Source organism: Hemicordylus capensis, chromosome 4, assembly GCF_027244095.1.
Source record: "Hemicordylus capensis ecotype Gifberg chromosome 4, rHemCap1.1.pri, whole genome shotgun sequence".
In the NCBI taxonomy this organism is placed as follows: Eukaryota; Metazoa; Chordata; class Lepidosauria; order Squamata; family Cordylidae; genus Hemicordylus; species Hemicordylus capensis.
In genome coordinates this window covers 217864988-217879581 of record NC_069660.1, presented here as the reverse complement: position 1 = coordinate 217879581, position 14594 = coordinate 217864988, and positions in this window count along the sequence as shown.

The following is a 14594-nucleotide window of genomic DNA, read 5'->3' as shown; positions in this document are numbered from 1 at the left end:
GCTGTTGGGACACATGGGGTGGGTTAACATGTGGACCGCCTAAACAATTTGAACCAGATTTGGTACAGTTGCAGTAAGTGACCCACAGAGCCACTTCAATGGCATGGTTTGTGATGATGTCATCCACCTCAGTTCAAGATGGTGGACACATGAATTTTTGAGGCGCAATTGGGCTAACTTGTGAATCGCCTAACTGATTTGAACCAAATTTGCTACAGGTGTAGGGACACTTAGGGACGGCTTAAGGGTGTAGTTTGTAATGATGTCATCCAGCCTAATTCAAGGTGGTGGACATAAGAACGTTTGAGGTGCAGTGGGAACTGATTTGGATCAAATTTGGTACAGTTAACATAACAACAACTTTTATTACGGTCAGCATAAAATTATATAAATACATATTAATAGTAAAAGTGAATACAAGTTTAAAATTACATGTTATATGACGATGATGTGATGATACATATCATGAAAGGCTAAAATTAAGGATGAGATAAAAATGTTTAATATGTACATGTTAATGCTAAAAAACTAAAACCACTATAAATAAAAGAGATAAAAATAATACTATTTCTATTATAAAAATGCACTGAATAGATAAAAAGAGGAGTATAAAATGGTAAAAATCCAGATTAGCATTATAAAAAGCAATAGAAAAGCAATAACTTGCAATAAAAACAATGGGAAGGGAGGCATGGGCAAGTTCAAGGTCAATACAGAGTCATCAAGAATAAGATTAAGGCTAAAGGGGCTCACAGCCTATCATCCTCCGACGGATGCCGATCGCAGTCACACAGTACCTGGCAAGGCTAAACGTAATGGCAGGCTTAGTGTCAGAGAGTAACAAAAAGTTGTAGAATTGTCTCAGATGTCCCAGGAACTTGCTTAAAAATGGGAAAATGAGAGAGGCACAAATGTCTCTATAGAACAGGCAGTATAGGAGGACACGCTCAGTAGAGCAGACCAGGCCCAGGGCACAGTGGCCTACGAGATGCCTCTGATAAGCCCACAGGCAAGGGCACCCACCACCTCCACCACGCTATCTGATTCCCCGCCACCCCTGCTGTGCCATCCGCTGGATTTTAAGGAATATACTGCACTTTTCCTCGCCCTCTGGCATCCCATCCCCACCAATGCCGCAGCCATCGGCTTGTTTTTTTAAAAAAAGGTATATACCACATTTTCCCTCCCCCGTTGCTCTTGGCAAAGCCCATTACTTGTAAAGGGGATTCCTTGCCAGATTCCTCTTTACAAGTGTATCGCTCAAGCTGGCTCATGAGCCGACTCATGAGCCAGCTCAGGGGGCTCGATGGTTGGACTGGACCAGGCCCTGGCTCAATCATGCCTGCGCCTGTGCCTGTGCCGCCCAGTTCTGTTTGAATTCGGCTCAAATTCAAACCAAACTTAGAAATCAGGTTCCGTGATTCCTAAAAGGGAGACCGCTTGTGTGCCTCCTTGCACACTTCTCTGTCATATTCCTGCTAAAGTCCTGCAAAACTCCTTCAAAATCTGTTTGCAAACTTCTGGGAGCAAAGCTCCCCTGGTGTGCCCCTTGCCTTCTCAAGAAGAGCTGTTTGCAAGCTTAGCCATCTCAGGAATGTGACCCATTTCTCACACAATGGATGACTCAGCTGTAGTTACTCCCCGCCCAGTGTCTCTTCAGATACAACTGCAACTGAAATGGCCCTGTCAAGCCCTAGCCAGCCAGAAATAAAAGCCTAGAAAAGTCTAGCCCTAGCAAGCTCACTTTGCCCTTTGCCCTTTGTTTTCTTGTTGGTTTATTTATAGGGATTTATTTATAAGGTTGATTTATTTGACACATAGGGATACCTCAAACACATGGTTTGTGATTATGGCAGCCACCCCAATTCAAGATGGCAGACATATGAATGTTTGAGGTAGAAATGGGTTAACTTGTGAACTGCCTAACTGATTTGGACCAAATTTAGTCCAGTTATAGTGATAGTGAAAGGAAAATAGGCAGATTAGTTTGTACTAGAACAACTTGTTACTTTGATGGTTTGATACAATACAGTACTAATGGTAATCCATAGTAGTATTTATTTAGCATGAAGAAATATTATCTTTATCAACCAGCTGTGCATTGATGCAGTGCAGAGGAAATGTGTTGGACATAAGTCCAGGCGACCTAAATTCAAATTAGACTCCCTGGGTAACTTTGGACCAAATCACTTGGGCAAATCCTATCCCGTTCTCAACTTAAAAACAAAACAAATTAATTTCAATGGATGTGAGCTGTATTTTAGTTTCCAGCCTTGTAACCTTTTCCCAAAATCATAGTGTGCTACCTTGAAAGGTTGTTGTAAGAAAAGAATGAAGGAGATTTTGCATATATAATTTGTTCTTGTAGAAATAAGGATTAGTAGCAATATGCAGTAAAATTAATGAGGGAAATGCTTGCTTTATTTCAAAGGGGAGGGCTGCTTTCTTATATAAGTGATAAACTGGTTTTACAGCTCAATCTGTTTTCATAAGTAAGTAAATAAAGAAGGAAGGATGGTTAAGAATAGGCTAGCATGATTGGTACTTGTTGGGCTGATGGCAGCTTTATGAGCTAGCAATAAAGGTAGAGGTGCAAGGCATTACCTAAGGATGAATAACAGATAGGGAGGAGTTAATGGCCTGAGGTATAGGCAGAGGGCCATTAACCACAGCTTACCATTAATCTCATTATATATTACTACAATTCAGTTCACCAATCACAGCGAAGGACAAACCAGCTTTCTACTAACTTTCTCCCATCCCTCTCCCTTCCTTTTACCTGTGCAGTGTAGCTTACTAAGTAATAACATAAGGCCAAGCTCAAGAATCTTTGCTTAGGGCGATTTACAATTCCATGGAACTGACTTTCTGTTGCCTTGATTCTTGTATAGCTCCACCGTATCTTATACAGTATAATTGTAAGCAAAGGAGGAGCAAAATTCCCAAATCTGAATCACTTTGCACAAATATAAATGTTAGCTCTTACACTGCCTTTATGAGGTGGCTGCCACTTCCACATGAGAGCATCCTAAACTGCATCCTTAATATTTAAAGCAAAAAGATTGTGGGCATGGACAAGTTACTTCTCGTGCCAGCAATATACACCTGTGGGAACTAGTGATGATGGTTTTGAAATAATCTATAGTAGCTGATCCAGCACAGAGCATCTGCAGCCCTAGTTCGCTGCCACCTTCCCCCCCCACCCCTGCTTTTTTGCCTGCCTGCCTCCGTCTGCCTTCTTCTCCCCCTGCCTGCCCACCGCTGCCTTCTTCTTCTTGTTGTTCCCCATCCACTGCCCGCTCCCATCTCCTTCTTTTGCACCACCTGGCTGCCCACCCGCCCCCACTTTCTGACTGCCCACCTGCCGGCCAGCCAACTGCCTGCCTCCATTTTCTTTGGCCGGCTGGCCACCACCACCACCATATTCTTTCTCTGGACGGTCCTGTGGCTATCAGGCAGCCCTCCGAACTCTCACGAGAGCTGCCACACATGGGATTAGCCACGGGTATGTCTTAGAGAAATATATATATATAGAATAAAGATGACTCGCCCATCCCCAGTGGCTTCCTCTTTCAGTTGCTGCCAAAGTGGTGTGGAACCTGGCCATTCCAAAGTGACAATTGCATAACAATTGCAGGGTTATTGTGAGGAGAAACTTAAGTATGTAGTACACTGCTCTGGGCTCCTTGGAGGAACAGCGGGATATGAAATGTAATAAATAAATAAATAAATAATAACCAAGTTAATATAAAAATCAGCCTCTGTAAAGAGTGCAATGCAGGCTGCTACCATTTACTCTAGAGCAGGCTTATTAAGTTCAGTGGGTCTCAGGACTGGTTCCAGATTACAGGAGGTTGCTGTCAAACTGTCTTCCATGTGTCCCCTCCTACTGGGTAGGTCCTGAGAAAGTCACTTTGCTACCACCACACCAAAGCCAAGGGCACAGATGTAGTCTCAGGGATCAGTAGTGGGCCCTCAGTTGCTGCCCTATAATGCTGACCCTAACATCCTTTGTGAATCTCTAGGGTAATATTAATTACTGATGGATAACTGTTGGACCTGAGTCCAGATTTGGACTTTTGTAGTTTCCAATTCCAGCATGATGATATCAAGCAGAAAACTCATGCACATGAAATTTCTTTCTCTTTCTTTCTTTCTTTCTTTCTTTCTTTCTTTCTTTCTTTCTTTCTTTCTTTCTTTCTTTCTCATTTATTCATTCATTCATTTATATCTCATCATGTGATTCAGTAGGGGCTAGCTTGCATCACATTAAGCAAAACTATATACATTCATGTGTGTGTGTATACCCAAGTTATATAGAATGACAATAAAACCCCATATACCACCCCTCTATAGAAACATACATAGAAAAGACATAGAGGTGCTTCACACAATTGCTGTGAAGAGCCTCAATGTGGTCTTAGCCCGCTCTCCCCACAGATGAGCAGCCGCTCATAGCTGGGTGGTTGGATTGGCCGCCCACATGACTGCCAGCTCAGATACAGAGCTGGTGGGGATTGCGGGGATTGGGGGCCACGTGGCCCCCAGAAGTTCCAGATTGCCCTGCGTGAGCATACGGGGCATCCTGGAGCGACCCCCGAGGCCGGGAGGCTGCTTGCAGCCTCCCGGTCAGGGGTCGACCTGCGTGTCACCGTGCGCCGTGGCAACACACAAGCAACCAAATGAGGTTAATGGTGCACTCAGTCTGTTAACCTCATTTAAGGGGAGGGGGAATTAGGTGGGCTAGCCATCTTGGGAGCAGCGGGCTTGCCGGCGAGCCCGGTGGTTCCCACGATCACTGAAAAGCAAGCTAAGCTCCCTTGGCCTGCTTTCCAGTGATTGTGGGAATAGCCTCATAAAGGGAACCAGAATCAGTCCCCAAAGGTCTTTCTAAAAGAAACGTACTAACCAACCCTCTAGCTGTGACAAGTCTATTCCACACAGAGGATTGGATTTCAGACCTTATCACCAGCAGTATTGCAAATTTTTGGAATAATTCATAGAATATTCTAACACATTTCTTGTGTTTTTAGTGCATTTCCTGTCATATGACTCAGAATGATCAACATGCCACTAATATCCTGATTGATTTACTTTCCTTTGGGGGATTTCCCCAATACTGCCAACTATAGAGTGCATTTCATCCAAGAACATAACATAAAGAGAAAAGAGAGCTTTGGATGTGGCAAAGCTAATTTTCTACATGAATAAATAATTTAAATTTAATTGTGAAATACTACCATTTGGAACAGTGTGTTATGACACATTCATTTTTCCTCCATGAAATAAGCATTTTATTTTTTATTTTATTTTTTACTTTGGGGGAAAATGTGATTCTAATTGTAGAATCAGTGAAGGAGAAAATACTCTGTGGTATGGTTTATGATACATTTAAAAATGGATCATATTTTTCTTTTTTTCTGCATGTGAATGCACCCTTTGAAAAATTCTAGATTCTTTTACAGTTCTTGAACAACATAAAAAAGTTTATTGGTTCTTTAGTACTCTGGTGTAATTCCACTCCTCCTTCATGTTGACACGACTAATTCCGTGCTTCTAGGAGGCGGGTCTCATGATCCGTGAGACCCGCTTTGGCCGGGTTTGCGGGGAGAGCAGGCTAAGCCCGCTCTCCCCGCAGACTAGCAGGGAGGGGGCCCTGGGCGGCTGGATTGGCCACCCACATGACTGCTGGCTCTGTGACGGTTCCGGCAGGGACTGGGGAGTTCAGGGGCCATGCGGCCCCCAGAAGCTCCTGCAAGCATGCAGGGCATACTGGAGAGACCCCTGGAGTTGGGAGGCGGCTTTTCACCTCCCCTCCGGGGGGCTACTCACGATTTTGAAAACTGAGTTTGTGGAGTGCTCACTCCGTAAACCCGGTTTAAGGGGAGGGTTTCTTAGGTGGGTTCCTTAGGTTCTTAGGGGGTTTCTTAGGTTAACTGCCTGGGAACCACCGGGTTCACCTGTGAGCCCGGTGGCTCACACATTCAGCCAAAATTGAGCTAGGCTCCCCTAGCCCGATTTCAGCTGATCGTCAGAATAGCCGTTAGGTGTTTTAAAACTTAGTTCAGGAATATTTTCACCTTTTAGATATAAATTATTTATTGCCTTGAAATTCCCTGCCTCCATCATTTCTTATCTCACTGCTGCATGAATGTTTCTGTGGTAAAAACATATTTTACAGTATAGATTCAAGTCCTGCTTTTGCCATTGACTCACTTTGGATGCATGTGTGATCTGGGGTTTGATATTCTGAGTTTCACCTACCCATCCATAAAAAAGAAATTGTATTAACTGATTGTCAGTTGCTACCACTTGTGGTGTGGACCATTGCAGACAGGCAGGGCAACAATGTTCGATGAAGTTGTAAGTGAACTGTGTGAACTTTGATGATTGGCTGTATACCATCATCACCATTTGAATGCCACATTGGGCCAAAATAGATGGGATGAGGGCTTGCTTGCTTATTTATTTATTTATTTATTTATTTATTTATTTATTTATTTATTTATAGCATTCATTGTGCTTGTGCATGCTGAATATTGTTAGATCCAATCCAACCTGACAGGAAATTTGTCAGGAGGGACCGATGTGATCCCCCCCCCACGCAGCGGTCAGATTGGATTGTAAATCTGACAAATTTCCTACATTCTGTTGTTTGGATTTAGACGTTAAAGGGGTTTTCCCTTTAGCATTTCAATCCCAACCATGAAAGAGAAGCTGCTTCTCAGCTGAGAAGCAGCTTCTCTTTCACACAGTTGGGTCCAACAGGCATGTCAGAACTTTGACATCATTGCATCATGACGGGGGATATTGGTTGGAGTTCCAAATCCTGGGGATTTCTCCTGTCATGGTGGAACTCCTTCCAGTGCTCAACAGAGGACATATTGAGGCTCTTCACACAATCGGTGTGAAGAGCTGTAAGGGGGTTTGCGAGGAGAACGGGCTTAGCCCACTCTCCCCACAGATGATCAAACAGCAGCCCTGCCACACGACTGCCAGCTCTGTCATGGAACCGGCGGGGGCATTCTAGAATGCTCCGTGTGAGCACGCGGGGCATCCTGGAGAGACCCCCAAGCCCGGGAGGCTGCTTGCAGCCTCCTGGCAGGGGTCTCCTTGTGTGCTGCCATGGCGCAGAGCTGCACCGTGGTGGCACATGATCAGAAAACACGGGTTAGTGGAGTGCTCACTCAGCTAACCTGGGCTAAGGGGAGGACTACTTTGTCGGGCTAGCCGCCAGAGAACTACCGGGTTCGCCTGCGACCCCGCTGGTTCTTATGATGGGGAAAACCCGGGCTGGGCTTCTTTAGCCCGGTTTTTCCCCATCGTGAGAATAGCCTCATTGTATCCAACATGTCTGCTGGACTGACATGAGTGCACACTGCACAGCCCTAGCATTTATATACCACTTTTTAGGGAAACCTCCCAAAGTGGATTACATAAAAACATCTACATGGTAAGATCAAGAAAAACTTACAAATGCAACAGAAATATTGTATGAGTTAGATCTTTACATGTTGCACTTTCAGATCATCTGAGAGGCTATGTCTGTCTCCCTTCCCCTGAAAACAAGATAGTCCAGGTAGCTCTGTGGTGGCAGTTTTGGGAAGAAGGGACCACCTCAGCTGGGACATGGGGAAACTGACTCTGTCTCTTCTCTCCATATCCTTATTATTGGATCTTCTTGACCTTTTGTTTTTAGTTAAAAGCAGCCACAAGGGGACAGGGTGGGAGGAGGGCTGAATTGGACCAGGGCAGTACTTAGGGGAAAGAATGTTTTCTTCACTAGGCTAAATAGCTTTAGGAGGCAACAATTTTGATGAGGGAATGTTGTTCACTGAAGCTCTTTTCACGATCAGTGAGAAAAGCTTCTTGTGGGTCTGTGGGGAGAGTGGGCTTAGCCTGCTCTCCCCACAGATGAGCAGCCTCCAAGCCCTGGGCACCCAGATTGGTCACCCACACGACTGCCGGCTCCATCATGGAGCTGGTGGAAGCTGTGGGGATCGGGGGCTGCCTGGCCCCTGGACATTCTAGGATGCCCTGTGTGAGTATGTGGGGCATTCTAGAGAGACCCCCAAGGACAGGAGGCTGGCTGCAGCCTCCTGGTTGGGGGTCTACTCATGTATTGCCATGCACCGCAGCGGCACACGAGCAAAAAAATGAGGTTAATGGAGCACTTGCTCCATTGACCTCATTTAAGGGGAGGGGGAATTAGGCGGGCTAGCCGCCCTGAAACTACTGGGCTCACCCACTAGCCTGGTGCTTCCGATGATCAGTAGAAAGTGGGCTAGCCCACTTCCTACTGATCGTGGGAATATCTCCATTGTTTCTTGTTTGGCTCTTAGACATGCAAGGGGGTTGGTATCAGGATAATGTTTGTAAGGATATGCCTCACTCATTTGATTCTTTCCATTGCCATATTATGACATATTGAGCCCTTTCTCATGATCAGTGAGAAGGGCTTGGAGGTGGGAAGCGGGGAAGGCTACTCAAACCTACCTTCCCTGCAGACAATGCTTGGGTGGGTGGATTGCCTGCCCAGACAACTGCTGGCTGCCTCTGGCAGTGCAGCGGCTCGGGGGCTGAGTGCATCGGGGGCAAGTGTGCGGTGCATTGTGGGGATTTCCCTGGTGCTGACTGGGAGCCCTGCAGTCTCAGTGCCGTAAGCAGTCAATTCTGACAGACAATCACAGGAACAGAGCTAAGGGAGCACTCACTCCCTTAAACCCCATTTAAGAGGCAGGCTCTTTAGACTGCCAGCAGCCGCTCGCCTCCCATTGGTTCTCATGCGCAGAGGTGCATTTGGGTAATTTTGGAGCCTGGACCTAAAGGCCTTTGGAGGGTCCCTTGCTGGAGCACACACACACACAGCCGGCCGCTTTGCCACCTGCAAGTTAAGCATCACCCCCCTGCACAAACACAGTATTTTTAACACGTTCTTGAGGGCACGAACAGCAATGTAAGAATATAAAGCAGGTATATTTATGCAAATATGCATTAGCAGAAACATTTCAACATGCAACTTAACATACTCCCATCCCACATTTCTTTCCCTGCTCTCCCCTCTGTGTCTGAAGCTCCCGGTACAGGTCACAATCACACATGGCCACCTGGTGCGGGCCAGCAGCAACCACACCATCCAGGACAGACTAAAGAGGATTTGGGGGCCTCTGGGGTGTGTGGAGGCCCTGGACTTTGACCCTGAAGTCCAGGGGTAAGAGCGTGACTGCTTATGCGCAGCCAAGACCGGGCTTGAGTGCCTTAGCCTGGTCTTGGCTGAGCATGAGAACAGCCTTATTGAGAGGTAATAACACATTCACAGATGTTCATGATGTACATGGATTCTCAGTCCAGCCCAGCAAGAGTAGTAGCATGATAGCTAGTGAAAAGATCTATCTCAGCAACTTCCCCAGTTCATAAATAAAAGTCCTTCATTAGTACCCAGAATGTTGGGGGCAATATGCTAAAATCATTGTAAACCGCTTAGAGAGCTCCGGCTATAGAGCGGTATATAAATGTAAGTGCTATTGCTATTGCTATTGCTATTATTCTGTTATGCTTCTGTGTATCTTTTTCTTTCTTTCCCAGTTTCTATATATAATTCAAATAGGAGATGATTCATTAGTGGAAGTACTGAAGACAGTAGTTATGATTATTCTCTTGCATTGGCTTGGCACCATGTACAGTAGCTGAACTTGCAGAAGTGGAATTACTCTGAAATCATTTTTACCATTAATACAATGATTAAGCCCAATGCTAAAAACTAGTCCACTGGGCAAACTTCAGTGTCTTGCTAACATCCATGCAAAATGTGTTTCAGGATCAGTATACAAAGGCCTTCCAGCACTTCCTTTCCAGTCTTCTGAAGCAACTTTTATTTCCTCTGAGCAAAGGCCTTTTCAAAGTTTCAGACCATCTTTTTCACAATGATGTGTTGTGCTTGGCAGTCAGCGCTTGCATATGATTCACATCCAGTTAGTTCAGTGAGTGATGCACAACAGTTCTCTTGTATACTCAAAATAACCTTCAAGGTTTGCTGTCAGTTTGGGGGCTTCCAGATGTGTGTGATTTTTAGTTTTGTACTTGATATGGGTGATTAGAATGGAGTGGAGAACTCAGGTTGCATGACTCAGTGGAATTGGCCCCATTTCACAAGAAGTCTTTCTTCTGAAGGCAGAAGAAGATACTTTCCTGTCTGTTCTCAGCACCATCCAGATTGTAGCATAAGGGAGACAGCCTCATGCTAGTTGAGACTGTTAGTACTGCCCAGGATTCAGTGAAGCTAATGAAGCTGAACTGAACAAATCAATCCTGTTCTTAGTTCTTAGTTAAATATGTAGCTTTTTAAAAACAAACAAAACAACACCCTCACTTCTGCTGGAGAAGAATGAAGGTACTGTACATCTGCAGGTGGCTTCATTTTGCACTCAGTGGCTTGACAATTTGACTCACAAAGCACATGCATTAGAAGGGTCTGTGTGGGGACAAGTTGAGAGCCCTTGCACAACTCCCCCAGTCCTCCTGTGTGCACGTTACTGTGAAAGGGGGTTAATACATCAGAGCACTGTTTGCACTCTCTAAGCACTCTGGTAAGATCTGAAACACATTGCTGACCCTTGTACCAAGGGGTGCTAGGAGAAAGAAATTAATTATGTTCCATTTTTTAAAAAAAAGTAAAATCTAGCAGTACTCAGGTACTCTAGTACGAATTGGAACACACAGGTCCCTTGCAAAACAGAGAGCAGGAAAGGGTGGGGAGAGAGAAATATGCCAGGTTTTTGTTCTTTCTTTCTTTTTTTTTAAACACCTCTTAATCATGGCTCAAGAAATACTTAGCAACGCTAGATGAGTACATGTGGAACCTCTTCAGTGCTGCTGCTTTCCAGGTTTGTGGGCATGCTATATTGTGCAAGCAAAATAACGAACTGTTCTTTGGCTCAATGATTGGCCATCATGTCCTGTAGCCCGTACAGAGTTTTAAAGGGACCGAAGTCCACATAGAATGTAATTGGACAGGGACTGCCACTGGAGACTTAGGGGCAAGGTAATTAGACGTTTCTGTGTGTCTCTCTGGTGGTTATTGTTGGGAATTCTCTCTGGTAAGAGAATCCCTTTTTCATTATAGCAGAGTGCACAGAGGCACAACACAGCGGAATATGGTTAGGCATGCATGTATGCTGAGAGTAAAGTAACTTGGAGCCAGTTCATAGTTACAAATCAATATATATGGCATTTATTAAAGAACTCCATTCTAGATAGGAAAGTGAGGAGTTAGGATCTCTAATCTAGCTAGCTAGCTGGATGCAGATGGATTCTGCATCTCTGCACACATGGTGCAGGGGAGAGGACCTTGCATGTTGCAAGGTAGGAGGAACAGGAAGAGAAGGGAGAGAGGAAGGAAGTGGCTGGGAGGAAGGAACTCCCTAAGATTAGCAATCTACATTCCAAAGGGATAGTGTCAGAGCAGTAGAGAAGGGATGACCAATGTCTTGACCCTCTAGCCCTCTGACTCACTAGTCTGTCCTCCAGTGTCATTGAGACAAGAGACAACGCAAAGTCCTTCACTTCCAACACCCCCTCTCGATGTCTCATGACTCAGTTCACAAGATTCATTTTCTCTCTCAGTTTTTCAAAGCAGGGTCTTTGTAGTGGCTTAGTGAGTATATCTGCAAGCATTTCATTTGTTGGGCAGTAGATCAGCTTGATTAGTCCATCCTTTTGCAGATTTCTCACTACATCACATCAATATGTTTGGTACGCCTCTTCACATCTTCTTGTTTGGAGAGTTGAATGCAGCTTTGGTTGTCTTCATACACTGGTATGGGCTGTGGTACATCTATACTTAGATCTTTCAGTAGTTGACACAGCCACTGTATCTCATGACAGCCCTGTTCAGCTGATACATATTCTGCTTCAGTGGTTGATGATGCTGTTATGTCTTGCTTGGTGCTTGACCAGCTTATGGCTCCATCTCCATAGAAAATTATGTGACCGCTGGTGGATTTCCTTTCTGTTAGGTCTCCACCCCAGTCTGCATCAATGTATGCTTCTAGTTTTGGTTGACTGTTAGCTGGTAGCTTGAGCTTAAAGTGTGCAGTACCCTTTAGGTACCTAACAAGTCTCTTTATTGCATTCCAGTCCTTGACTGTTGGTGATACAGTCTTTCTGCAAAGTAAGCCAACTGCTGTACTAATATCTGGCCTAGTGAGTGTACTAATGTATAGAAGCTTACCCAATGCTTCACGATATCTATGGTTGTCAGATAGTGGCTCAGTTTGATCTTCTTGCTTTATGTAGTTCACTACTTCCATTGGAGTTGGTGTAGGATTCGCATCTTCCAGTCTGAGCAGGTTTATCAAGTCTTTGATTTTCTGTTCTGTTGATGAGGAAACTTCCATCTTTCGCTCTTTGTACTTGAATGTCCAAGTAGTGTGCAATGTTGCCAAGTCGCTTGACTTCCACATCTCTGTTCAGATGATGCATTATTTCCTTGCTGTCATCTGGATTCTCATAGACAAGAATCAAATCATCAATAGACGCCAAAATGTAGGTCCATTTGCCATCTCTGAATTGCATGTACAGGCAGTGATCAGCTTCACTTCTTTTGAAGTTTGCTTGAAGCAGCATATCATTTAGTTTTGTGTTCCATGCTCTGGCAGCCTGTTTTAAACCATAAATGCTCTTTTGCAGTTTGCATACAAGGTCCTCTTTGCCTTTCTCTAAGAAACTTGGTGGTTGTTGCATGTAAATGTCCTCTTCTAGTTCGCCATGCAAGAATGCAGTTTTCACGTCTAGGTGTTCAATATGCATTCCTTTGTTAGCAGCAATACTTAACAAAGTCCTTACTGTGGTATGTTTAACCACTGGTGCAAATGTTTCATCATAATCTTCTCCATATCTCTGTGAATATCCTTTCACTACTAATCTGGCTTTGTAGCGCTGAATCTCACCATCAGCATCATGTTTGAGTTTGAAAACCCATTTGCAGCCTATAACTTTCCTTCCTTGAGGCAACTTAGTAAGAGTCCAGGTTTTGTTTTTCTGTAGAGCCTCAAGCTCTTCAATTGCAGCTTGTTTCCACTTCTGGGCTTCTGGTTGTGGTAGCTGTGATGAAGGTTCTGGTTGTTCCACCATTCTTGCGAGGTAGGACAATCTCGGGTCTGGAACACCTCTGTTTGAACGCGTTGATTGCCTCACCTCATCCTCTGTGGTCTCTCCCATTATCTCAGGTGCGTCTGGTGAATTGCTGGGGGTCTCTGTGTCGAGCATGGTTGGATCTGGATCTGCTGTCTCCTCCTCCTCAATTCCGCTGAGATCAGGGAGCATAATCCAGTTGTCAGGGTGTTTGGTCTGGTTGCTTGCTTCGTTGTAGGCCCCCTCTGAAGTTGTAGCTTTTTCATTCTCATCAAAATACACCGATCTGCTTATGGTTATCTTGTTGGTGTCAGGATCTAGAATTCTGTAGCCTTTGGATTGTGCTGAGTAGCCTACAAAAATCCCTTTTGTGGCCCTAGCCCCCTAACTTAGTCCTTTCCCCCTTTGGGATGTATGAGTAAGCAGTGCTTCCAAAGACACGCAAATGTGTCATGGACGGCTTATGACCATGCCAAAGTTCATATGGTGTTGTTCCTACAGGCTTTGTGTGCATTCTGTTTTGTATGTATGTAGCAGTTATGATGCCTTCTCCCCAGAGTTTTTGTGGGAGGTGTGTGTCAGCAAGCATGCATCTTACCATATCCAGGAGGCTTCTGTTCTTTCTTTCTGAAACTCCATTTTGGGATGGATTGTAAGCTACCGTGGTTTGATGCACGATTCCATGTTCTCTCAGGAACTGCTGTGTGGTGCTGGACATATATTCTCCTCCATTGTCTGTGTGCAGGATCTTTGGCTTCCACCCAAATTTGTTGCTTGCCATGCCATGGCCACGTAGTCCTGGAGTTTCTTGAGCATCTGTGATTTCTCCTTTAGTAGGAATACAAGCGTGTATCTTGTGAAATCATCTATGAATGTGAGAAAATATTTGAAATTACCTATGGTTGCTGGTAGTGGTCCAGATATATCCCCTGCTAACTGGGCAAAGAGGCACCTTTTACAGTGGTAATTCTCTTTATTTAGCAGGGGGAAAGTAACTGGCCCTATCTACCTCCAGCACAGTACCTCCAGTGACTGTTGCTGGTGTCTATCTTGTGTTTCTTTTAGAATGTGAGCCCTTTTGGGGACAGGGAGCCATCTTATTTATTTATAATCTCTCTGTGTAAACTGCCCTGAGCCATTTTTGGAAGGGCGGTATAGAAATCGAATTAATAATAATAATAATAATAATAATAATAATAATAATAATAATAATATCACTGTGGATCAGCTCCAGGGGTCTTCTGGTCTTCCTTTCACTCTGCTTAGGAAATGGCTTGTTTACTGCTTTGGACTCAAGACAGTTAGTCATAATGTCACATGGCAAAATCAATGCCATTAGCGAATCCCTTTTCCTTCATGTTCTGGATTGACTCATAGCTCCTGTGTCCCAGGCGTCTATGCCACAGTTGTAAGCAGTTCTCATGCAGGCATGACTGAGCAAGGTTAAATTCATTAGGCTGGTA